This window comes from Nelumbo nucifera, chromosome 6, assembly GCF_055504915.1.
Source record: "Nelumbo nucifera cultivar China Antique chromosome 6, China Antique-T2T, whole genome shotgun sequence".
In the NCBI taxonomy this organism is placed as follows: domain Eukaryota; kingdom Viridiplantae; phylum Streptophyta; class Magnoliopsida; order Proteales; family Nelumbonaceae; genus Nelumbo; species Nelumbo nucifera.
In genome coordinates, this window is record NC_142654.1 from 54,489,973 (window position 1) to 54,517,866 (window position 27,894).

A 27,894-nucleotide genomic window follows, 5' to 3' on the forward strand; every position below is an offset into this window, starting at 1 on the left:
TTGACCTTTATGTAGGGTTGTTATTTGATCTTTATTATTTTCTCTTTTCTTCCTTTTTCTTTCTTTTTCAAACTCTTAACATATTTCAATATGAACCATGTTCCTTCATTAATCATGGAGGATTTCATATGCCAAAATGCAAGTCAGTTTAGTGGATTAGAAGATAAATATTCAACCTAACTGATTCTATAATATTTAAAACATATAAGTTACCTCAATTTCTTTTGCACCACTTATTTCTATTTCGACCTTTTACAAATATTTCTTTATTATTCTCTCTCACTTTTTAACTGCCCCAACTTCCTTAGTTTGACTTTTCTTTGATTGACTTTTCCTTTAACCTTTCCAAATTTTTTATTTTTCTTAATCACTCTATGCTATATTGCCCTAGCTTCTTCTTCATTGCTTCCCACCTTTTTTTTTCTATCTTTTATTTTTTGATTTTTTATTTTAATTCTCTTCTTTTTTTTTTCTCTTTTTTAGCCCTACAAAAGGCACACCAAGAATTTAATAAATTCACCAAAGAAAAATGTATTTATGCATTGGCTCAATTCGGTTGAATAGCAAGTTTAAAGAGATAATAGGTTCACTTGAGGAAAAAGACAACTAGAGGTGGCCTCTAATCTTTTCCTTTATTAATTAGTGAAGCATTAGGTTATGACAATTAATGTCCTTACTCTATCCCAGCTTAGAGGTAGATACTTAGAGGATACATGCTTAAATGGTCAATGCTGCCCCAATTTAGGATATTTAGGTACTCTTAGGAAAAGATTAATATTTATACTCTGAGCTATTTGAAATGTTTAGCGAAGTGAATAATGGTGGGCATCAGTGCTTTTTTTTCATTGGGCTATTCCCTTTTGTTGAATATTTCCATATGTGAGTCAAAACCAAGGCTATTCATCTCCAAATGCACATACCCTCACAACCACTTACCTGTAATATCTTTTTTTCCAAGCCTTTTTACGTAGAATAATTTAATAGATAACATGAATTCATTTACTTTTTTTTTTCTTAATTGCTAATATTTTATCGGTGTCCTGTATTTTGGTTGGGTAGTGACACTTAAGGGTCTGAATTTTCAAGCGCGCTATTTTAATACCCTGAATTTTTAAAATATACACTTGAGTTGTTAAAACTAACATTACAGTTTGGACAAAATTACAAAAAATGCCCATATTCAGATTTTCTGTTTTTTCACTGTTTTTCATAGTTCCATTCAAATGCTTTTATTCTTTGTTGGAAGTGTAGAGATGAGAAAAATAGTAAAATAAAAGTTCAGTGAGTGAGCAAAAGAGAATGTAAACATGGTCAATTTTATAATTTTGCCCTCTAATGTCAATTTTAACAGAGAGTTGGACTTAAGTGCATATTTCTAAAAAATTCAGGGTACTAAAATGCCCCACTTGAAGATTCAAGCACTTAAGTGTCACTACCTCGAAAGTATAAGGTAACTATGTATTATGGTTGGACTGTTCAACCTGTGTCCTAGTGGCCAAACTGGTTTTACATCTAATTCAAATTTGAAAACAATGGTTTTTCTAAGGACAAATTAGGAAATCAAATCAAAGTAAAGACACATTGCACATTCCTTTCCCCTCTATTGTGCTGTGTCTGTTTTGATAGAAACATTGCGGAAAGTTCTTAAGGAAGCCCAGGCCCAGGCGCCCTCCCCCCAACCCCCCTTCCTGGCCAGTTCGGGCCTGTATTTTAATTGCTGAAATCTGGGCTTCTACTCCGGCCCATCTAAAATTTAATGAATACTAGTCCAGGTCCAGCTTTTAATTTCTAAAAAAATGACCAGGTCTGGGCCGTCCGGCATGACCCAATGTAAGTTTATGGTGATGTTTGGCATCGATGCTGTTTTCTGAGAAAATGACTCAATGTAGGCACCACATCAGAGAAAGTGGTGCTTCAAACAATGCCATCTTGTTTGATACCGTTTTTCCAGAAATAAAATGTTGCTCTAGACTATTCCTTGGAAATTGGAAAAGTGTGGTCTGAAGCAATGTCAAATTCAATGTTTTCTGAGAAAACGGTGTATTGCTGCTAGTGATGCAATGATGTGGCATCATCTTGAACGTTGGATAATAATATAGATCAATATTGAAAACGTTGCTGCCAGCACTGGTACCAAACAAAACCAGTACTGTTTTTTCAGAAGAATGCCTATGTAACAGAACCGGTTCCAAACAAAAAATAAGAAAGCACGGTTTGATATTCCCATCACTGATGCCAAACACATACTATTTCAACCCTAATCAGAATCCGTCACAACCCTTTGATATTTGACATGAAAGTTTTTTTTTTGAGCTATCACATTTTACGACCACTTTCATCTTCTCAAAACTACCAATAATCCTCCAGCATTCCTGCAATTTGAGGTCGAGCATGGAGACCTTATTCTATAGCTTTGAAATGTACTTAGGTTATGCTCCACCATTCATTTTCAATCATTCATGGACCTTTGGCGGTATTATTTCTCAACCAAAATACTTTGCAGTTTCATAATCCCTCTACTTTGTTCACAAGCTTACTTGACTTCTGAGTTAAACGAGTCCTAAATTATATGCCCTTCTTGGATCATAGCCCATTATTGGGTTGGGCTATGCTGGTGTTGGCAGACTGGCCCAGCCCATTAATATCTTTGTATACAACATATTAAGCTTAAGCATGTGCATTAATTACTACAGAGGTGCCGAGTTAAAACCTAAAAGTAAGGGTTCATTTGATTTATATTCGGAATTGGAATTAGAATGGTCTATTCCCATAGTCTATTTGATTTAGACAGGAATGGAAATAGAAATTGAAATCAGTAGAAATAAGATTTCATTCCAAATGGGGGAATGTCACTCCAACAAGAATGAAAATAGGATTCTAATTCCACTCAACAAAACATTTGGAATTGGATTTGGCCATTCCATTTTCGATTCCAGACTCCTATTCCTGCGAACCAAAAGGGGTATAAGTATTTTGACTCAAATAATTATGACTTTATGAGTCTATTCGATTTCATAACTGTTTGGTTAGGGTTTAAAAAAAACGATTTCAGAATTTTTGTTAAGGATAATTAGACTTGATGACCAACTTGTATTATGATATAAGTTCAAAATGTGGGGGCACAAAATGTTTAGCTTTTAGAGTGGTCCCCAGCCCGGTGCAACAATATTAGGTACACTACACATCCGATCTACAACCGATCCCTTGTAGAGTAGAAGGTTGGTGCGAATTTGTGAATTCCATCTAATGATTTTGACCATAGGGCTGTGTTTGGTTGTAGTGCAATTTTATTTGTATTAACACAAATGAATAAAAATATAAATGTAAAAAATGCATATTTTTGTTTAATTTTACTTTAGATTTTACTTTATTCTGCTTCATGTGTTAATTTACTTCATTTATATTGCAATCAAAGAAAATAAGCTCAAATTTGAAACAAAAATTAGTAAGAATTTGCACTGTCATGGTTTTACATCAGTGCAATTTTATTTGCATTGCTGCCAAACACAACCTAGAGAAAAGTAGGAATGCAATTTGGGCGGGTTCAATTTGAGCCCAGATCGACCTAGCTTGCAATTTTACATGGGCTAGGCTTGGATTTTCTATCTTTTGATTGGGCTTAGCATAAAAGCTTGGGTTTTTGTATTTTTTAAGCCATGCTTGGGCCTAATCCTTAGATAATGCAGAACTGATCCGAGCCCCGACCGACCTAGTCTGCAATTTTACATGGGCTGGGCTTGGACTTTCGGTCCTTGGAATAGGCCTAGCCTAAAGGTTAGGGCTTTATATTTTTTAGGCCAGGCCTGGGCATAGTCCTTAGATAGTCCAGAACTGACCTGACCCAAGATCGACCCAGCCCACAATTTTACATGGGCTGGGCTTGGATTTTTGGTCCTTGGGCTGGGCCTAGCCCTTAGATAGTCCAAAACTGATCCAAGCCTGACCCTACCTTATAATAATCTGAACCTGGCCTGCCTATGTGCATACATAGCATATACAAAATTACAAATACATATATGAATACTTTTTCTTTATAAACAATACATAAATGTATATTCATATATACATACATACATTTATATTAATTTTAGCATAGATTGATTGATCAACCCAAGCTTGGTACGAACCTCAGTTCAATCCAAGTACATCAAATTTCAATTTTGGCGGAGTCGAAGTTGGGCCCAGGTTGAACTTAAACCCGGCCCATCCCAGCCAACTTGCACCCCAAGAGAAAAGTCAAAAAATGGGCTGCATAAAATCCATTTTTCATATCACAGGTAGAATTGATCGGTTTGGTTCGAATCGATGAGCTAACTAACTATTCGGTTTGACCATCTCTCTCAACTGAACCGAGCCGAACTAGAGTTTAGAAGTGAACCGATCCCAACCGAATTCAATTCAGTTAAGTTCGTTTTAATAATTAATGAACAGTTAATTATTAGACTTTAGTATAGGTTTTAGTAGTTAGTTTAGGTCTTAATGAACAATTAATACAATTACAACTATACTCATTTAATGAACAATTTAATGATTAATTATTAAAACAACTACACACATTCTTTACAAACAATTAATAAATAATTAATAATTAATCTAGGTTTTAATGCCTTAATTGTTTAGAGTCTCTAGACAATTAATTAACTATTATTAATAGGCCTAAAAATGTAAAACACAATGGTGAATTGCGAATTGGCCCTTGGAAAAAGTATTAATTATTAATTAATAAGTATAAAATTTTAAATAAAATATTATATATTTAATAGACTTAATCAGATAAAACCACAAGTTTGATTTTGGTTGTCCGATTTAAAATCTCAATCAAACGGAACCAAAACAAAAAACCAATTTTTTAAAGAAAGAAAAATCGAACCAAACCAAACTAACTTATTCAATTTGGTTGGATTCGATTTTTAATTTATCATCCGAAATTGAACACCCCTAGAGAGGCCAAATTTATCATATTGAGTGCCTATCAATAAGAACAGCCCAATATGGGCCCAGTCGATACTACCATACCCAGCCATCCTACTTGGCGACATTTCCTAATCCCGAGCCGAGAGAACAACTATGGAATTTAGAAATGTGTGTGAAGAAAGCCAAATCTCTGCTCATTAACAATTTACGTTTATAATATGGGGTGGGATTTCATGCTTAGGAGTGTGTGCAGAATTTTTGATTGCAGGGAATCCCATTTGGTCCATCCTACGCTTGTCGTTTTGGTCAAAAAGAAGGTGGAGTGTAAAATACTCTTTTACCCTACATCCATGGCCAATAAGCCAAAATTTTTGCACCTCTCTAGTTAGTGTTTCCTGCATCTGATCAGTGATTGCTATGGTACCACCATTGCAGCATTTCTCTGCATAATTTCTCATGTTTATGTTTGGAGTTTTGCTTGATTTTTTATTTTTTTTTAATACAAGTACAAGAGGAAACTGGTCATCTCTCTCTCTTTTCTCCTCTCTCAGATAAGGTGATAAGATAGAATTAAATAGAACATGTAGGAGAACAGGTAGTAACAGACCCGTGAATGCTGAACTCTTTGTAATGGTGATTTTTTTTTTTTGTTTTTGTTCGTGACTCTTGAAACCCCATCACTACTAACAAAAACAAATAATTTATATAAAAAAGTTATTCTTCCTTTCATGACTTAAAATCTCCTCAACTTCTCCCATAATGGCATTCACATACCTCTCTCATTTAGTTTTTGTTTTGTCCATTTAATTATTCGGGTGAATACAGTTCTCAATATATATAAATGCTGTCTTACTAACTGTATTTACTTATTAAGACAATATAAATACATACAAAATAATAAAAAACAAGATTCTTGAACCTGAATATTTATAATCTTTCCAAAATGAGCCTGCAATGGAATTATAAACTATGGAAGGTTAATTAGGTAAGCAGGGAAATAAAAGTAGAAAGTCAGAAACACCATAAATAGTTGAAGCAGTTGTCCCTTAACAATTTAGAAAGATAATAACTGCAAAGAAAAGAAAGGAGTGAATCCCAATTCCCAAACAATAACTGGTAAGGAAGTCTGAGAACTGTCTTTTACCAGATTTTCTGTGTGGAGTATGACCTTGGGAAAGTGACTGGTTTGTTTTTTCTTTTTATAACCTGAGCTAACTGATGATCAATGGACATAAAAAGTAAAAACGATTTTTTTCATACATAAGCTCTGGCTTAATTTTCTACCCACACCACACCTTTTATGGATCTTACGATCCTATATCAAATTAATATGTTCAAACAAATTAATACCATATCTATGCATGAATTGAAGCTCTATCCATCACTTAATGTTAACCCAGATGCCCTCGCTGGGAATTTCTTGATGAACCACAAACAAAAGATAATAGCCCGAAGGTGCCAGAAAACCTGAGTTGGGTGCCGTCACCTCCACGTCGTACACCGAGCTCGACACCGGCGTCACCTTTCCACCATCCAGAACCAACAACCTCTGGTTCATGGAGAATGAATGCGTTGTGAACGACGGAGACACCATCGTAACCGACACCCATTTGTCGTTTAATGCACCCGAGACCGAGAACCTTACTGATAATCGCTGCCCATAACTTAGTTGAGCTTGAGATCCCGGAGACAGAATCTTTGGCCGTAAAGTCGAAAATTTGGAGTCCAAGTAATCCGGTGAGAACGCCTCCAAGCTTAAATCGGTTGGATAAAGGACGCCGGTGAAATTGTAATACCTATGTGGGTTGTTACCACCGACGAGAACTCGTCCATCCCGAAGTAGGATTGCAGTAGAATGGTAGAGACGCGGTGTGGAGGACGGGTTTTGTACTTCGAACCTTGACCCTGATGGGTTATCTGGTCTGTAAATGACCGGTTTGAGTTCTGGTTCTCGGCCCAATTCCCACCCGGCAGTCCCAGATGAAGCACCATTGATTATAAGGACATGGCCATTAGGAAGTAAAAGCATATCTCCCATGACTCTTGCCAGCGGCATTGTCTCCATGGACCAATCCGGCGACGCATCGGTAATTTTGATTCTCCCGCATGTGTCCAAGGCTCTGACGAATTTTCCTTTTTTCGCTTGAACGTAGGAATCTTTTGGCGCGCCACCGCATACCAGAACTTCAGCTTCGACGGATGATTGCTGTAAGTTCTTCAATGGGAGAAGAACGGAGGAACCCGTACTCGGGTAGCTCCTTGGATCACCGCCGGGCATTTGCGGGAACGTTTTCACGACTGCATTTTTGGTGTAGTCCAGTAGAATTGCGCGGTTATTGGCGAAAATAAACAAGTTACCGTCGACGTTGAGATGAACAAAGGGATAGAGATTGTTCTCTATCTTGGGATCATTCGTTTGGGATAAAAACGGGAGAGAGAATAGGATGTTAGTGGACGAGGATTTTGGGTAAAATTCATAGTTGAATTGACGACGTCCACCGATAATGATAGAGCGGCCGTCGGGTAATATATGGTTGGTGGCGTACCATCGTCGAGCAAGGAGTCCGGAGCTGTTCTCCTGCCAGTCACAGCCATTGCACGGGGTGAAAATCCTGACAGCATGGTCACCGTCATTGAATCCACCAGTTTGGATGAGACGCCCATCTGGGGAAACCGCGCCGGAGGAGCACCAGACATCAGTTAGGACCATGAGAGGCCGTATGGATTTAGACAACACATCATATTCGGCGGAGTGAGCTGTACAGTCAACAGTGAGAACGGTGTCATTGGGGTCGTTCCGACACTTTCCGTCGGGTAATGGCAGCTTCGACTCGCCGAAGTCGGTTCGATCGAATATGACGACTCGGTCGTTGTTAAGTAGCTGCATGTGCATTGCGGATATGCCGATGCTTTGCTGAAGGAGGTCCCATTTGCCTCCGCCCCCAGCGGCATGGGTCAGACTCCGGCAAGGAGTTGCGACAAGGAAGAGCAGCAACCAGACAAGGAAGGAGGGAAACCAAGTACTAGTTGCCATGATTTTCTGAATCTATCAATGTGGGTGAGAAAGACTGAAGACTGAAGACTGAAGACTGAAGACTGAAGACTGAAGACTGAAGACTGAAGAGGGCCGGATGTATGTCTGGTTGTTCCCCCTTCGATCCGGTCTTGTTAAATACTAGTGGGGGTTGGAAACACGTGCAAGAAATAAAGTTCGAATTTAGAAACTGAGAACTAAGAAGAAGCTACTAAGTGGCATCGTACCCTGGTTTCCTTTTGGTCTCATTGAATACTAGATTAGCCTCTCCCTCTCTCTGTCAAATATTTTTTTTAGGTAGAATATCTCTCGATGAGCTGGCTAATTTTACGTCTCTTTCTGCTTGTGCTTCTCGTTGTTATGAGAGGAACGATATAGTAGGCACAACAAAGTAAGCACGTTAAATGGGTATTAATCTTTTTCCAAGGTATTAAATGAGCACTTGTTAATTTGTCTCTCTGGACGTAATGGAGGTATTTTATGAGACCGTATGACAAGATACAATAGGCACAACAAAGTAAGCACATGAGCACTTGATATATATTTTGACAACTACTAAAAATGGGTATTAATCTTTTTCAAAGGTATTAAATGAGCACTTGTTAATTTGCACCTTTTTCAAGCTAATGTGCATTATCCGAATTTTCTACTCACGAAAACTCTACCCACATAACATCATAGCCACACATGGGAGAATATCTCATCATTTTACATATTATTATGCACGAGGAGATGCTCCCAATTCACATAGGTAGCATTTTGTGAGTAGACATGGATAGAGTTGTTATGGGTGAAGATTCCGAGTCTTTTCAACCAATATTTTTCTTTGATGAACCAACCCCGGTTCACTTTTTTCTACCCTCAAGGCTCTTATTTTGTAATATTTTGTATGTATTTGTACTGTACATATTTGCATTTGTTTTCCTTCCAAATTAAGCCCAATTAATTATTGAATAATTGAAGTAGTATAGGTATTTTCAAAATGGCATGGTGAGTCGAAGACAAGCTAGAAAGGAAATAAACACTTAAAAATAAGTCCAACTTTTGGGTTTCTATTCTCAAAAAAGCACTTATTTTGTACTTATTTACCAAATAACAATAAACAATTATAGCTCAGTTTGAAAAAGAGTATAAATACAAATACATACAAAATAATATAAAATATAAGATCTTATACTCTACAAATTTGTATTTCTACTCCTTCCAAACTGAGCCTATTGATGTGGTCCTGACTTCGAAATAAATGCTTATTAAAACAAACACTTATATTTAAGCACTCCCAAACTTGGCCCTATATTGCCAATTTTCTTATTGTTAATTTTATTACTCTAAGGTCATCAATTTTGTCCGTTTTTTAATTAAAAAACAAAAACATTGAACCCACGACACAAAACCGGTATCTACTAGGCCCACTGACAGCCGGCCAGCCTAATTAAAGAGTTCTATTGAGGAGAGGAGAGGTCTTAAGTTTACACCCAGATTAGGAAACAGAAAACAAGTTGGAAAGATACAGCTCATGTCATTCACTTCAGGATTGACGGTGCTTTTACTGGATCAGTATTGAATGCAAATGCAGGAAGTCAAAAGTCAAGAATCGGAAACAATGTCAAATATTAATTTGTGTCCATATCTACCTTAACAGTCTGAGTTTATCATATATAGGTGTGAAGTGAAAGAAAGCTTGGCAAAGGATCGAAGAAATCTAGCTATATTCCAACAACTGTAAAGAGGCTTTATCTCTACGCGGAATTTAGGACCTGGGGTGACTGGCCTAGCCTGAATTGGACAGTGCTAATAATAAAAAAGATGAATCGATCCATTTGGTTTTCAAGCATGGTTTTTAAAATCGGATCAGATTGGACGGTCAGACTGTTTGATTTGAGAATCGATTCTGACTTTGGCTCTGGTTTTAGACCAAAAATCATTTGAGACAATCAAATCATTTGACCCAGAAACCAATAATCAAAGCGGTTCAATTCAATGGACTGAACCCGGTCTAAATTCTTATTGGGTTCACTGAGGTGGGCTGGTGGGCCATATATTAAAGTCTAAAAAAGACAGCTAAAAGAAAATGTAAAGAACCAAACTAGTTGCTTTTGTAAAGAGAACATATGCCTTTTCTTCCCCCCTGGAATAATAAGAATATGATGCACAGAAAAAGTTAAAAAGATTTAGCCATGTCTGATGAAGCTTTGATTTTCTGTTTTGGGTTAATATTGCTCGAATCATGTATCCATGAGTCATGACCCACCACCATATCAATTCAACAGAGTTCTCTGGATCACAACAAAATATCAGTTAAGTTCTTCTACACCCCAGAACGTGCTTATAGATATATAAACAAATTAAACCATGCAGCATATCGTAGCACCTGGCTTGGGATTTAGTGGACGTGACACTTTTTTAGTACCCAAAGAAATAGCATGATTGTTATGTTGGCTTTTGATCCTTATTCTTCCAATTCTTCAACCAATCAAAAAGGTAATATCACTAAGGGTGTAAACGGATCAAATTCGAATTGGATTAGGCAATATCTGAATTCGAATCTGATTAGAGAATCTGATATCTGAATTTGATTTGATATCCGATGGATATTAAAAATTAAATATATAAAATAAATATTTTATTAATCTAAAGTATATAAATATAAATTATTTATATAGTTTAATTATTATATATAAATTATATAAAATAATTTATATATTATATATAAGAATTAAATAATTGATCGAATTTGGGTATTTGTCGAATCGAAACAAGTCATATTTGAATTCGATTGATTAGATAGTCAAATTATCCAAATTTAATATGTCGAATGTCAAATTCAAAATTGAATTTTTGAATACCGTTGACACCCCTAAATATCACTTCCTAAATCTCCGAGTTCTACTGTAGGATTCAACTCAAATCACATATTGTATAACATCTAGGATCCATTTGGTTTATAGTTAGAATCAGAATTGGAATCAGAATTAGAATGTTCTATTTCTATACTGTTTGGTTTAAATAGGAATGAAAATGAAAATTAGGCTCAGTTTGAATGAGATTTCACTTTCAAGGAAAGAAAAAGGAATGAACATTCTCCCAAATGAAAAAATACCATTATACTAAAAATAGAAATAAGATAACGATTCCAATTAATTTCACCCAATCAAACAGTTGAAATTAGAATGACTCATTTCAATTTTAACTCCATACCCCTATTCCTGCTACCAAACAGGTCCATTAGAATTTCGAGGTCTGATTGTGTTTGATCACTTGATGCATGGTGTAATGCTTGTGGACTGTGGTTTATTAGTCCAGCAAATTATGTCTGGTCATGAGAGCCGGTGGGGCCCATAGATCATGTGCATTTCTGTTGTGCAGGAATCTGTATTACCTTTACCACAAATGAGCCAGTTATCTGTGGTCTCAGAACATAGAATTTCAAACAGCTAAAACCACTTTTCCCTTTTGATCATATCGAGAAGTTATCCGTGACATGGGTTATGGGTTTATGCTTTTATGCGATGTAAACACTAAACACAAACAGGTGCAAGGAACCCATATTGATTAGGGCCATTTACGAATCCATTTATAGGTTCGGGTTGAATCTATATCCAATTTGGCATTGAAAGAGGGCGCTTCTGCTTATAAATTTTATGCCATAGATAGAATGTTTCCTCCAAACCCAATGAAATATGGATATGATGGGTAGGGTACCATTTTCCATTTTCCGGATCCAGATATGGGTTGGACCATTGTTGGATGAATCTAGATTCGAGAGGGTCCAGAAAATGTCAAAAGAAAGCAAGAGCTTTGAAATATTTTACAAAACTCTTAGCTGGGTCTCTATTAGGTTATTAAGGCTCAGTTTGGAAAGAGTTTATATTGCAAATATATATAAAATAATATAAAATATAAGATTTTGTATTCTATATATTTGTATTTATACTCCTTCCAAATATAAGGTTTTTATGCTCAGTTTAGAAGGAATATAAATGCAAATATGTAGAGTGTAAAACCTTATATTTTATATTATTTTATATGTATTTGTATTATACATATTTGCATTTGTACTCTTTCCAAATTAAGCCAAAGAGTTAAAGATCAATTTGGATTGATTGAAGGATATAATTAAAAATTTAAAAGTACCGAGAAGGAGGTACATTCGAAATTTCCTATAGTTTTTTGATGGTCATGTGAATGGGAGTGACAGTTGGGCTTCAGTGTTTCATGGAGTTTTCTTTTGGGGTTAAAATATTTAATGGAGCTTTGAACATTAAGAACTACATGCACATCTGCGCCCCACAAACGCCCCACATGCACATCTCAGCATGTATTTGAAACATCTTCCATAGTTGTTAGTGGGAATTGTTCTCAATATACGGTTAGAATATGCTGTGGGGCGTTTGTGGGGCGCAGATGTGAATTCATACATAACCAAGGGATTATTAGCCTAGAAGCAAGTTTGGATCAGATCCCAAACAACCGGTCACTACAGCCTTTGCAACTGTGCACCAAAAACACCTCGTTATAAAGGACAAGGAAGATGTTATCAATGCACTACTACAAAGGCTGTTCTGACCCTTGTAGGGATTACATTAGGTGTCCCTAGATGTGGACTTTACCTTAGATGAAGCTCATCTATCTTAGGCAATACTTGGCTCTTACCATGTTGGAGGACATGCATCCTATCACCTGATTTTTAGATTCAAACCCTAAACCTTAAAACTTAAACCCTTAAATTCAACTCTAAACCCTAAACCTTAAAGTCTTAAATCTTAAAATCTAAACTCTAAACTCTTAAATCTTAAACCCTAAGTTCCTAACACAAAAATCTAAACTCTAAACCCTAAACCTTAATGTCTTAAATCCTAAAATCTAAACTCTAGACCCTTAAATCTTAAACCCTAAGCCCTTAAACTCTAAACTCTAGCATAAAAACTTAAATCCTAAACCCTAAAATCTAATCTGTAAACCCTAAAATCGGTGGTATAAAATGGTTATGACAAGATAAATGTCCACAAAGGTGGTAAGAACGTATTTTCCATTTATCTCTAGAGTCTAGATGGACAGCAAATCCAATGGGCATAGACAGGACAAGCTGGATCATACCAATTATTCGTCGAGAACAAACTGATCCAAGGCCCAAAGGTCATTAATTAACTATTGCCAATTGGTGTTGCTAACGGGAGTGGACCCACCCCATCCGTTGGTGTCGGGAGCCCACTAGCCCAGCCCATTATGATTCATTTCTTGGGGAAGGCAATTTCATAGCGGGAATTCTGTTGATTGAAACATGGAAGCAACGGGTCGAATTGATTCTTGAACTTTTCGGCTTTCCTACCTAACACAGTGCGTAGTGGTTGGGTAGTTATTGTCTATAATAATAAAGATGCAATCAATTTTATATCAGCTGAGCTCAGTTGATAAGGAAAACTGATGAATGGATTAATGGACAAGCCTCGGAAACAGAACCATCGTCCAAAAACAAATTAAACAGGCCATAACCATGACTACACTTAACAAATGAGCATTTTCGGACTGACTTAATGACTAAGGATTTGATAGGCCCACAGCATCGTCTTAAACTTTAGGGTTTGTTTGTTTTGCAGCATAGATGAGCGGATAAGTTAGTGGGTCTTACGGAATTGGGGCTGTCAATGGGTCAGCTTGGACAGATAAACCCAAACTGATGGAATCAAAACCAATGGGTCGGTTTCAGTTCTTGATATATTGCCCCGATATATAATATAATAATATATATAGATAGATAGATAGAGTAGAAACTACTATCTATTGATTCGGTCAAGCTTCTTGTAAAAGGAAAAGGAGAAAGTTGTAGATTTCAACAATAGAAAGAGAAAAGGGAAGAAAGGAGAAGAATGTCAACTAGGATTGTGTATCATAACCCTAGCCGCCAGCCCCTCATTCTATTTATATTTAACTTAAATATGAGATATTACAAAGATGCCCTTAGTAGGGTGGCAAATCAAAATAAATAGTTACAACCCTTTTAAAATTAAAAACTAATGGGCCCAAGGCCCAACAACTTCTTAATTTAAAAGAAAATAAAAAAAACACAAATCGGCCCATTCAACAACACAAATCGGTGGCCCCACTCAACACTCCCCCTCAAGTTGGGAATAGATGTCACACATTCCCAACTTGCGTAGATCATGCTCTAGCTCATTCTTTGCAACGCCTTTTGTGAAAACATCAGCAAGCTGCAGATCAGAAGAAATGTATGGAAGACAAACTTATCCAGAAGTTACCCTTTCTCTGATAAAATGTCTATCTACTTCAATGTGCTTAGTTCGGTCATGCTAGATTGTGAAAGAATGGTAGGATCCATCTAATGGACGCCATAAAGGTTGCGGAATGGGTGGGGCGAATTTCAAAAATTTCCTACCTTCTCCCAACTGGGAATCATATTCCCTGAATTTAGAATACAATATTCAAGGATCTACTTGAACCCTAATCAAACCAGATCTGTACCAAAAGATAAATGGGAGGATTATACCTGATCCGGAGAAGCAGTATCTCCCAAAGTTGGTGTTCACGCCCAAAGAATGCTCCAAGATCTGTCCCTGCTGAAGATGACACAGCTGTGGATGGAACAGAACCAGCAGGGTGCGTCCTACACACTGGATCCTTCACAAGAATCCCCTGGATGTACTAAACACTGAATTCTTTCAGTCTTTCTTGCAAGACTGATGTCAAGAACTGGTTTCTTGACTTTCTTTTCTGCAAAGATCAAATCTTGCAACAATGCAGATGGCGGCGGCAGGAGGAGATTTCCAGAAACGAAAAGGCTGAACTGTTTTCTTTTCTGGAGAGAATGAGATCTAATCTCAATTCGCAGGAACCTTTCTTGCTTACTAGAACCTCTTGGATCGAAATCTGATTTCCCTGTCTTGGTTCATTCGAAAATCTCCTCTCTTTTCTTCTTGATTAAGAAATCTCCTAATTAGGAGTTATCCCAATCCAAATCAGTATTTGGATAGGGGATAATCTTAATCCCTTTCCCAGATAGAGTTAGCTTACTCCTGATCTTATCAGGAGGTTACCAGATTCAAATCTGATTTGAATTTGGTCTCTAAGAGTGGATAAGGCTAAGAGCCCAATCCTTTTTGCTAACTTCAATCTCAAATTCGCCCCATTGATGGGTGATCATATCAGCCCACTTCGAAATGGGCTTTTGGCCCATTAAGTATTCAGTGTTTAATTAGTTTCCAATCTGCTGCCCAGTTGGGCTTCTTTGTATGGCGTGGGACCCAAGCATTGATCTACACACCAGCCACATGGGTTCGGCCCAGCCTTTAATACAAGGCCCAGCCAAATTCACTGAAAACCTCAATGAACCCCTTGAGTCCATCGTATGAACCCTATGGGCCCAACACTTACATTAAGTGGTCCCTGGGCCAAGCCATCTTATAAAAAACCCAGGGACTGTGGGCAGGTGCAAGATTAGCCCATCAGGTATTATCCTAAATGGTCTTACACTTAACCTCTCAGCCCTTAATGATCAAGCACTGCCCGACAAGAGAGGACCTCTCCCTCGGCTGCAAGGAACAGTGCCGCACTCTCCTCTCACATGGATCCCGGGAATTAAAACCATTTGCAAACATTTTGAAACCATACATATATATGTAAATATATTAATTTTGCAAAAACAAAATTCCAACGATTGAAATCAACTGCCGGCAGTTGGTTTCCATCAAAGAGAGTGCATTCCCGATCATTACCCTTTGTCCGACAAAGTGGCTGATTCTGTCACTATGACCACCCACTCAGATGAATTCTCAAACTGCCCCAACATACCCAGGTTTTGATCCCCACTAAGGATCTCACTGATTGGCATATCAAAGGCAGGCTGATCCAGCACCTAGTGAAGTGTCATAATCGAGTCTAGGGGTCAGGTGTAACTTTCCAGTTTTGCCCATCTATCTCCAAGGTCCAGGGCAAGACTGGAAATCTGGTCCGGTTCAAGGATTCAAGTAATCCCATGCTGTATGTGCCTCGGGTCTTACCCTGATGGCTGAGACAGGCCATCCCAACACTTGGTGGCACACCAGTATCAGCCTTGGCAGGATAAATCTCCCCAGACTTATCCAACGGCTGTGAACATTCAAAACTAACATGAGTCTCTACAAATGTCCAGTTTTAGGGTTTTATACAGAATTAAACCAAACAACATGAATCAAACATGCACTTTATTTATTTCCACTAAATAACAAAAGTACATCAAAATGATTGAAGCTAAGGGCACACAAAACTGTCTAACAGATTGGATCATGGGCAATATTAATTGCTACCTGGTTATCGTAGTATAGCATCATAGGTTCTTCTGCCTATACACCGATTTTTTCTAACAGAGAACGGATCTAGAGAATTTCTGAAACTCCATGTGCCATGGCCCTATATTCGGCTTCTGCATTTGATCTTGCCACAACTGTTTGTTTTTAACTCTTCCATGAGACTAGGTTACCCCCAACTAGGGTGCACACTCCTGAAGTTGATCTTTTGTCATCAAGGCATCCTGCACAATCCGCACCTGTAAAAGCCTCTAGCTTCAACTGGCCATGATTAGTAAACAATATGCCTCTGCCTGGATGTCCCTTCAAATAAGCAAAGATCTTGTCAACTGCCTTTCAGTGCTAGTCTCGTGGAGCATGCATGTATTGACTCACTACACTTACTGCATAGGAGATGTCCGGTCTTGTCATACACAAGTATAGGAGTCGACCCACAAGTCTTTGGCATCTCCCAAGGTTCTTTACTAGTTCACCTTCTAATGCACTGATTCTATGGTTTTGATAAATGGGGGTGCTAGCTACCTTTGTTCCAAGTTTCTCAGTCTCTTGGAGAAGGTCCAAGACATACTTCCTTTGAGAGATAAAAATTCTATGTTTCGATCTTGCAACTTTGATGCTTAAGAAGTATCTCAGTTCTCCAAGATCCTTAATCTCAAACTCCTTATGCAGGTTCCTCTTCAGACTATCAATCTCACTCAGATCATTCCTAGTGACAACAATATCATCCACATAAACAATTAGGATTGACACCAAAGATCCCCTGCGCTTCACAAACAAGGTGTGATCAGATTGAGTTTGAGTGTAGCAAAAAACAATCAGGGTATTTCTGAATTTGTCAAACCATGCTCTGGGAGATTGTTTCAAGCTATATAGTGACTTCTTCAGCTTGCATACCTTTTCCTTTTTAGCATTATCATAAAACCAGCTGGAAGATCCATATACACCTCTTCTTGCATATCCCCATTTAGGAAAGCATTCTTCACATCTAGTTGAAACAAGGGCCAAGAGTATGAGGCTGCAAGAGAAAGGAGTATCCGAACAGATGTCATCTTTTCAACTAGCGCAAATGTCTCTAGATAATCAATGCCATAGGTCTGTGTGTACCCTTTCGCAACAAGTCTTGCCTTGTACCTCTCTATACTTCCATCTGCCTTATACTTTACTATGTAAACCCATTTGCATCCAACTGTCTCATTGCCTTCTGGTAGGTCCATAATCTCCCATGTCTGATTCTTACTCAGAGCCTCCATCTCTTCCTGCATAGCTATCTTCCACTCAGGTTTGGAGAGAGCCTCACTAACACCCTTGGGTATAGACACTGAATCAAGAGAAGAGAGAAAAGCACGGTAGAAAGGAGAAAGTCCATTGTAGGATAAATACTGTGAAATACAATGAGTAGTGCACTTTCTCCTCCCTTTTCTAAGAACAATAGGGAGATCAAGGTTATCTGTAATAGTGTCAGTAGGACTAATGGGAACTGAAATAGTAGTGGGATCAAGAGGAATACCTGAATTCGTATAAGCCGAATCTGGAGTCTCCAAGGGATCGATAGGAAGTGGTGTGAGTTCTGCTGTAGTGGAATCAACCGCCTTATGAAGTCTCTGCCGTGAGTAATGCTGTGAGACAGAGCGCAAAGGAGGTGGCAAGGTAGGTGACATGGAGTGGTGGTCAAGCACAGGAGTAGACATAGGGACTAGAGCTGGGAGAGGGATAGACTGCTGACTTACTTCCCCAAAACACTCACCCTGAGAAGGATTCCTTAAGAAGAAGTATGTAGATTCAATAAAGGTAATGTCCATAGTAACATACCGGTTCCCAGAGATTGGATCATAGTAGCGGTACCCTTTCTGATTCTCTACACATCCAAGGAAGACATATTTCTTTGCGTTGGGATCAATTTTCAGACGGTAAGGACCAAGGATATGCGTAAAGCAGACATAGCCAAACACCCTTAGAGGAATATGAAACATCTCCCCCTGAGGAAAAAGAAGGCTGAATGGAGTGCTGAATCCAAGTATATGAGAAAGCACCCTGTTAATCAGATATATTGCCGTGAGAACTGCATCACCCCAAAAATGAACCAGAACTATAGCTGTGATCATCATACTTCTTGCCGTCTCAATAATGTGTCTGTTCTTCCTCTTTGCAACACCATTCTGCTGTGGACAGATATGAGGCAAGATGTCTCTCAAAATATTCCCTAGCATTGTCAGATCTGTACATCTTTATTCTCGTTCCAAACTGTGTTAGTACCATCTGATGGAATTGATTCACTAAGGATGGTACTTCATCGCGGGATTTCATCAGGTAAATCCAGGAATATCGAGATAAATCATCCACAAACAGGAGAAAATAGCGATAGCCGCCCATAAAGGGAACATGATAAGGGCTTCACACATCCGAATGAATAACGTCAAAAGGAGAAGAACATCTTTTATTACTAGGTTTAAAAGAGTGTTTACAATTCTTTCCAAGTTCACAACCTTTACACTTCAAACTTGACAGACTTGCAGAGTCAAACAGTTTTGGAAACAAAGAACTCAAAGAAGAAAAAGACAAATGACCCAGACGATTATGCCAAAGCATAATTTGATCCACAGATTTTGATTCACTGTCCCTGCAAACATGATTACTTTGGTGAAGAGGAAGAGCATCTAGGAGGTAGATTCCATTCACTTCACGACCACTCCCAATTGTCCTCTTTGAATTCAGATCCTACAAAATACAGCGTCCAGGAGAAAAAATTACTGAGCAGTTCAGATTCTTAGTCAAACTATTAATAGATAATAAATTGGTGCTCAATCTAGGAACATGGAGGACAGAGGGTAAACAAATGGAATCATTAATCTTGACAAATCCCTTCCCAGCAATAGGAACATGGGATCCATCAGCTGTGGAGACCCTATCTCTGCCAGAATAGAGCTGGTAAGAGGAGAAAATAGTGGAGCAATGGGTCATGTGCTATGAGGCTCCAGAGTCTATAATCCAAGGAGATCTCTCCTTACCTGAAGCAAAAACATGGTTTGCAGTGACATGTGAACTACCTGCGTGTGCAAAAGAGGTAGAGTGAGCTCCACCTATGCTACCTGTACCTTGTTGTCCTTTTGCGGCTGAACTAGAACTAGCTGTATCCCTCTGATTCAGAAGTAACCCAAACCTCGCAAGCTCGGCCCTTACTATAGCAGCTGCAACGGACTCTAAAGCAGCTGTAGTAGGGGGGGCGGAGTGTCACCAATAACTGCCATGTGTTCATTTTCTTTCTTATTCTTCAATCTGGTTGGCACAAGATGTGGGTGAAGCTTCTAACAAGTATCTCTTGTATGCTTAGGCTTCTTACAGTAGTCACAGACCAAATCCCTTTTGTCTTCCTTCTTGTTTTCATTGCCATTCTGTTTAGATTTCACAACACTTACCATAGCGGGCTGATTAGAGTGACAATGTCATATGCTTGGGAGAGAGTGACACTGTCCCTGGAAATAAGATGCTGTCGTGCAATGTCATACTCAAGGTTAAGGCCAGCAAGGAATTCGAACACCCTATACTTCTCCAAGTGTCTTTGGTAGTTGCATCCTTGGTGGTTTCCCAAGCAAAAGTCTCTAGATGGTCGATCTCCTGCCACAGGGTCTTAAGGACTAAAAAATAGGCTGCAACAGATCTATCTCCCTACCTTGTAGCAATAATCTGATTTCTCAGTTGATAAGCCCTAGCAACATTCTCCCTTTATGAATAGGTTTCTGCAACCCCATCCCATATCTCCTTAGCAGTATTTGCCCATAAAAAATTTTTACTTATATGTGGTAACATGAAATTACACAACCAATGGCCATCTTTGCAGATTGGGAATATACCCCAATTTTCCACGAGCCCCAATGGCCATCTTTGCAGATTGGGACCATTCCAAGTAGTTCGTACCATCCAACCTAACTGTAGTAATGGTCCCAGCTCCGAAGGGGTCTCCAGCACCTCCTCCCACATGTCTCATTTCATTCCCGGGCTTATATTCAACTTTGTGTCCCTCCATGCTTCTCAAAAGGGTATAGAAACAAATAAAAAAATGCAGCAAGAACAAACAAAACACCTTTTGGAACCAACGACACTCCTTTAGTGTCCTAGACTTTCTTCCCATGAAAGATTCTTTTTCTGTGGGATAGGAGAAGAGAGAGAAAAAGCAACCGCTCTCTCTAGAAGCCTCCAAACCACGTGGGACTTGAATCACCCCTTATAAAAAACTCCAAGGAACCCTAAAAAATTAGGGCACCACTACCTAGGTCAAAATTGAAGAGTCCAACAAAAACATGACTTATCCCCTTTCTCCAATTTTTCCTGATTCTGATAAGAAACCCTAAACCAGCTACAGGGCATACAGATCTATTAAGAAAATCCAAAAACTAGGCTTACCTGAGAGCTTCGATCAACCTCTTAAATCTCCATGTAGTCGGCCGATCTAGGGCTGCATGAGAGAATCACTTCTAGAACCTTCAACCTGCTCTGATACCAAGTAGAAACCACTATTTGTTGATTCGGTCAAGCTTCTTATGAAAGGAAGAGGAGAAAGTTGTAGATTTCAGCAATAGAAAGAGAAAAGGGAAGAAAGGAGAAGAAGGTAAACTAGGATTGTGTATCATCACCCTAGCCGCCAGTCCCTCATTCTGTTTATATTTAACTTAAATATGAGATATTACAAAGATGCCCTTAGTAGGGCGGCGACTCAAACTAAATAGTTACAACCCTTTTAAAAATAAAAACTAATGGGCCCAAGGCCCAACAACTTCTTAATTTAAAAGAAAATAAACTAAACACAAATCGGCCCATTCAACAACACAAATCGGTGGCCCCACTCAACAGATAGATAAGAGTGAATGCCATTCTTTCTAGAATTTTCATTGGATGTTTTCTATTCTATTGTCTAAGCGTACAATGGGCATAAATAGAGAATATATGTCCTTTACTCTCACTCACTTCAGAAATTGCCCACCCACTTATAACCGTATAAGGAAAGGTCTACTATCTAGAGTAGGGGATGAGACCAAAGAAGCTGATATTGAGAGTCTTGGTTAACAGGAGAAGATGGTTCTATTAGAGAGGTTGTTAAGAGTTGCAGAGGAGGATAATGAGAAATTTTTGTTGAAGCTCAAAAACCAGATTGATAGGTATTAGAAACTCTTCTTTTTTCTTCATTTCCATTCCCTATTTTTGCTGAACTGAATTTTTTTTTTCCCTTGAATACACTTGTCGAGTTACTTTCTCTACATTTGGGTTGTGCTCAAAGTTGGACTTGATATTCCCAAAATCAAAGTCTGGTTTGAGCATTTAAGTGTTGATGCAGAAACTTATGTGGGAAGCAAAGCTTTGCCAATAATCTTCAACTTCTCTGTTAACATGCTTGAGGTGAGTTAACTGCATTCAATATTTTGACCACTATGTATTCATGTATAGTTTCGTTTGGCATGTAATCTTTGTATCCATGACACAAAATCTACTGACGACGGAATTCTCATCTGCCCACGACCAAAGAATCTTCTTCCCATGCCTTAAACAAAAACAACTTCATTGTCGACAATGCCCCCAAATGGAGTGTTGTCCCCAAGATATCGAATGTAGATGCAAGGGTTTTCTAAAGACTACCTATCTATAATCAAAGTCATTCAGATTCTAGAAATGACGGAAACAAAGAGAGAGAGATTACTTGTTTCCATGAAATTGATTTAGAAGCCCAAAGTTTAGTAAAGAGGCGCTTGCATATCGTTTGAAAGACGAGTGAACTATTAACAGAATCCTACTGGTTGTCAATGTGATGGATTACACAATGGTTTGGGTAAATTCCTTGTGTTTATCATTGATGTTAATCAATATTTATAATTATACAAGATAGAGTTCTGGTAAAAAACAAACTCCTAACAAGATAACACGATTAGAAAACAAACTACTGATAAGTGGATGACTAAGACACTAAGTGATAGTCCTTCTAAGATTCATGTTATTTAACTAATTCGCCTCCTCAAATGATGGAGGCCCACCCCAAGGCCCATCTCACTCCTAGGGGCGGCAGCTCCTAGGATAAGGTCAAGAGTCCAAGATAAGTCAAGAAAGGATAATTCAAGATCCATCAAGACTTAATCCAAGACTCCAAGACTTATCAAGAATCCAAGATTATCAAGACTCTTCCAAGATTAGCAAGAACTCAAGACTCCAATCAAGATCCAACAAAGACTCCAAGAAGCATCAAGAAATCCAAGACTCCCAGATTCATGCATAAGGAGAGCCAGGGAGATCGGATAGTGGAAGATCAAGCCCAAGAATTCCAAGAGGGTTCGACCTTATCAAGACAGCCCAAGAGGATCAAGATCAAGATCAAGATTCATGTTCTTTCCTTGTTCTTTTACAATTTCCAAATGTATTATAAATACTGCTATTTTCCCAAAGTTATTCATCAATTCATACTTCAGATTTTCAGAATTTCTTCAAGTTCTCTTCTTCCTATTTTTGCCACCTTTTCTCTCTCCTAGAGAAATCGGTGTTTTCGCTAGGTGCTAGCGAACACCCGGTGCTTGCATAGCCAGCTCCGGTTCTCATTGCTTCCACGCTGCGTCAGGTGGTATCAGAGCAGGGAATTCGCCTAGTCATGTCCAACCCAAACGGTAGTAGTCGCAACCCACCCTGTGACGGAGATCAGGGGTTCCCAGCTGTTTGGAGAGCAATCGAAGAGCAGCGTACAGCCACACATAACATCGAACGGCAGTTGGTAGAGGTGACTGAACAATTGCAAACCTTGTTACGGGAGGTTGTCCCACGAATCTGGGAAAATCCACAGCAGATCGCAGGAGACGACCACGACAGACCACCCGTCGCTACTGCGTCCCGACGCCCAGTTCTTGACGACGACAGTGATGACGATTTCGAATTTGGTGGTGCTCCAGTTCTTCCCAGCAATGACAGAAATGGTAGAAATTGGCACAATCAAGGTAATTTCAACCCCCATAGGAATAATGATGAATTTAAACTCAAGGTAGATATTCCTACTTTTAGTGGAGATCTTGGTATAGAGGGACTTCTGGATTGGATCATAGAAGTCAATAGGTTCTTTGATTACATGGAAATACCAGAGGAACGAAGGGTAAAATTAGTAGCTTTCCGATTAAAGGGAGGCGCATTTGTTTGGTGGGAACGGATGAGAGAGACCCGGATAAGAGAAGGAAGGGGTCCTGTTCGAACCTGGAGGCGCATGAAACAATTAATCAGAAGTAGATTTTTACCTCCTGAGTATGAACAATATATGTTTGAATCTTATCAGAGGTGTGCGCAGGGTTCTCGTAGTGTTAATGAATATACATCTGAATTTTTGAGATTAGCTGAAAGAAATCAATTATCAGAAAGTGATAACCAGCAGGCAGCCCGTTATCTAAGCGGTTTAAGACCGTCTATCAGAGATAAAATTGGTGTACAAATGGTTCTTAGTGTGTAGGAAGCAAGGAACCTAGCCTTGAAAGCAGAATTAATGTTCCAGGACAAGGCACACAGTGATAATTATCACCGGTACAGCAGGAGCGACAACAGACCGGCAACTGTCGACAGGAACAAATCAGTTCCGGCAGTACAACCTTCTCACCCGGCAAGTACAAGTAACGCCGGTAAGGCTACTACAGGAGGACATACTCGAGGTGATCCTTCCAACCCTCCTAAACCCAGTAACCCTTATGCAAGGCCTGCTCCTATTAAATGTTTTAAATGTAATGAGGTTGGACATATATCCAGTGACTGTCCCAGGAGGAAGGCAGTTAATATGGTAGAAAGGGAGGAGGAAGAAGATATTGAGGCAGAAGTATATTGTGGACCTGATGGGGAGGATGAAGAGGGTTCATATGAGCATGAGGAGTATACTTGTGTGGTAAGAAAATTGATGTTGTCCCAGAGAAATAAGGATACTTCTCAAAGGCACAGATTATTTCGTACCAGATGTACTGTCAAGGGAAAATTATTTAATTTAATTATTGACAGTGGTAGTCAGGAAAATATTATTTGCAGGGATGTCATCCAACAATTACAGTTGATTCCTGAAAAACATCCCAACCCATACACAATTGGGTGGATCAAGGAAGGAGGCGGCATACGAGTGGAAGAATGCTGCAAGGTACCTTTTTCAATTGGTAAGTACCATGATGAAGCATATTGCGATATTGTAGATATGGATGCTTGCCATATTTTGTTAGGGAGGCCTTGGCAATTTGATACAGATGCAAGGCACATGGGTAGGAAGAATACCTACCAACTTGAAAAAGAAGGTACATGTTATACTTTGTTACCCATAGCAGAAAAAAGTATTACAAATACTCCAAAGGCACATGAGAAAAATTTCCTTACCATCACCCATTATCATGCTGAATTTGTTAAAGAATGTAAGGATACTCATGAGATACATTTGTTAGTCGTAAAAGGAGAAGATGTTAATGATGAAAATACAACTCCAGCTGAAATACATGGACTACTGGATGAATTTAATGATGTAGTTCCAGAGGAGTTACCAAATGAACTCCCTCCCATGAGAGATATACAGCACCATATTGATTTTGTTCCAGGTGCTAGTCTACCTAACCTCCCACATTACAAGATGAGTCCTAAGGAGAATGAAATTTTATGAGAAAAGGTAGAAGAATTATTGAAAAAGGGACACATTCAAATCAGCATGAGTCCTTGTGCAGTACCTGCCTTATTAACACCTAAGAAGGATGGCAGTTGGAGAATGTGTGTCGACAGCATGGCCATTAACAAGATCACCATTGGGTACAAATTTCCCATTCCTAGGCTGGACGACATGCTGGACCAACTAAGCGGAGCTGTAGTTTTCTCAAAAATAGATCTCAGGAGTGGATATCATCAAATCAGGATCCGTCCCGGAGATGAATGGAAGACAGCCTTCAAGACTAGAGATGGCTTGTTTGAGTGGTTGGTCATGCCCTTTGGACTAACCAACGCACCCAGCACTTTCATGAGGCTGATGAACTAGGTATTGCGCCCCTTCATTGGTAAATTTGTGGTAGTCTATTTTGATGATATTTTGATATACAACAAATCTATCACTGAGCATGTGGGACATATTAGGGAGGTCTTGAAAACATTGAGGGAAAATAAATTATATGCTAATTTGAAGAAATGCATCTTTATGATTGATAATTTATTATTCCTGGGATTTATTATAAGCAAGGATGGTGTGAAAGTAGATGAGGAAAAGGTGAAAGCCATTAGGGAGTGGCCGACCCCATCCACTGTCACAGATGTCGGGCGATTTCATGGGTTGGCAACCTTCTATAGGCGTTTTATTAAGAATTTTAGTAGTATCATGGCTCCCATTACTAAATGCTTGAAAAAGGGGAAATTTCAATGGGGAGAAGAACAAGAGCAAAGTTTTGCTCTCATAAAAGAAAAGTTATGTACTGCTCCTGTTCTTGCCTTACTAGATTTCAATAAATTATTTGAAGTTGAATGTGACGCCAGTGGAGTTGGCATAGGGGCTGTATTGTCCCAAGAGAAAAGACCCATTGCTTTCTTTAATGAAAAATTATGTGAAGCCAGGAGAAAGTGGTATACTTATGACAAGGAGTTTTATGCTGTGATAAGAGCCTTGAAAACCTGGGAACACTATTTAATTGCAAAAGAATTTGTTATCTTTACTGACCACCAGGCCCTAAAATATCTTAGTGGGCAAAAGCAATTAAGAAGTGATTTACATGCCAGATGGTCTGCTTTCCTAGACAAGTTCCCATATAAAATTGTGTATAAGATAGGACAGCAAAATAAAGTGGCTGATGCACTTAGTAGGCGTGTAGCTCTCATCAAGACCCTCAGCGTTGAGATTGTGGGTTTTGAGTGCCTAAAAGACTTATATGCCCAAGATGAAGACTTCCATCAGGTATGGGAGAAATGTGTGAATAAGCAGTCAGCAGAAGACTTCTTTATTTATGACGGGTTCCTTATGAAAGGGGAACAGCTGTGTATCCCTTGCACCTCCCTCTGCGAAAAGATCATTAGGGATTTGCATGGGGGTGGACTAGCAGGACACTTGGGAAGGGACAAAACAATAGAAGTTGTTAAGGGGCGATATTACTGGCCAAAATTGAGAAGGGACGTGTCTTCCATCGTAAGCAGGTGCTATGTTTGTCAGATAACTAAGGGACAAACCCAGAACACAGGTCTCTACATGCCCCTACCCGTTCCTACTGCTATATGGGAAGACTTGTCCATGGATTTTGTGCTAGGCTTGCTAAAGACCTAGAGGAACATGGACTCCGTCTTCGTGGTGGTTGATAGGTTCTCAAAAATGGCCCACTTCCTCCCATGCAAGAAAACAACAGATGCATCCGCAACAGCCAAATTATTTTTCAGGGAGATTGTTCGCTTACATGGGGTATCCAAGACCATCACTTCAGATCGTGACACACGAATCCTCAGTCACTTTTGGATGACCCTGTGGAGGTTGTTTGATTCATCACTTAATTTCAGCAGTACAACCCATCCGCAGACAGATGGACAAACAAAAGTGGTAAATCGAACCTTAGGGAATTTAATTCGCAGCATATGTCGGGAACGACTGAAACAGTGGGACTTCGCCATAGCCCAGGCTGAGTTCGCCTATAACAATGCAGTGCATAGTTCTACAGGCAGATCCCATTCTCCATCGTGTACATGAAGGTCCCTAACCATGCACTGGATTTAGTGAAACTACCCAAGGTACCCAGCGTCAGTATCTCAGCAGAGCAGATGGCAGAACAAATCCAGTCCGTCCAAGACACCGTGAAGCAGAAGCTAGAGCAATCCAACGCCAAGTACAAGATGGCCGCAGACAAACACCGCCGACCTCAAGTGTTTGATGTAGGTGATGAAGTTATGGTCTTCTTAAGGAAGGAAAGAATTCCCGTAGGTACCTACAACAAGTTGAAGCCTCGGAAGTATGGTCCATACAAGATCGTGAAGAAGATTAATGATAATGCCTATATAGTGGACCTACCAGATCATATGAGTATATCCAAGACCTTCAACGTTGCTGACCTTCACCGGTATCTGCCAGAGATAACACTTGCCTATCCTCGTCACGACTCGGGGTCGAGTTCTCTCCAAGTGGGGGAGAATGATGGAGGCCCATCCCAAGGCCCATCTCACTCCTAGGGGCGGCAGCTCCTAGGATAAGGTCAAGAGTCCAAGATAAGTCAAGAAAGGATAATTCAAGATCCATCAAGACTTAATCCAAGACTCCAAGACTTATCAAGAATCCAAGATTATCAAGACTCTTCCAAGATTAGCAAGAACTCAAGACTCCAATCAATATCCAACAAAGACTCCAAGAAGCATCAAGAAATCCAAGACTCCCAGATTCATGCATAAGGAGAGCCAGGGAGATCGGACGGTGGAAGATCAAGCCCAAGAATTCCAAGAGGATTGGACCTTATCAAGACAGCCCAAGAGGATCAAGATCAAGATCAAGATTCATGTTCTTTCCTAGTTCTTTTACAATTTCCAAATGTATTATAAATACTGCTATTTTCCCAAAGTTATTCATCAATTCATACTTCAGATTTTCAGAATTTCTTCAAGTTCTCTTCTTCCTATTTTTGCCACCTTTTCTCTCTCCTAGAGAAATCGGTGTTTTCGCTAGGT

The 27,894-nt window shown here is 39.1% G+C and overlaps 1 pseudogene across 1 annotated transcript; it reads right to left on the reverse strand.

The window, feature by feature from the left end:
* Positions 1 to 5,925: 5,925 nt before the first annotated feature.
* Positions 5,926 to 8,166, reverse strand: LOC104602050 (aldehyde oxidase GLOX1 pseudogene; annotated as a pseudogene). Its single transcript, XR_016077969.1, has one exon. The product of XR_016077969.1 is annotated as an aldehyde oxidase GLOX1 pseudogene (transcript).
* Positions 8,167 to 27,894: the final 19,728 nt, after the last annotated feature.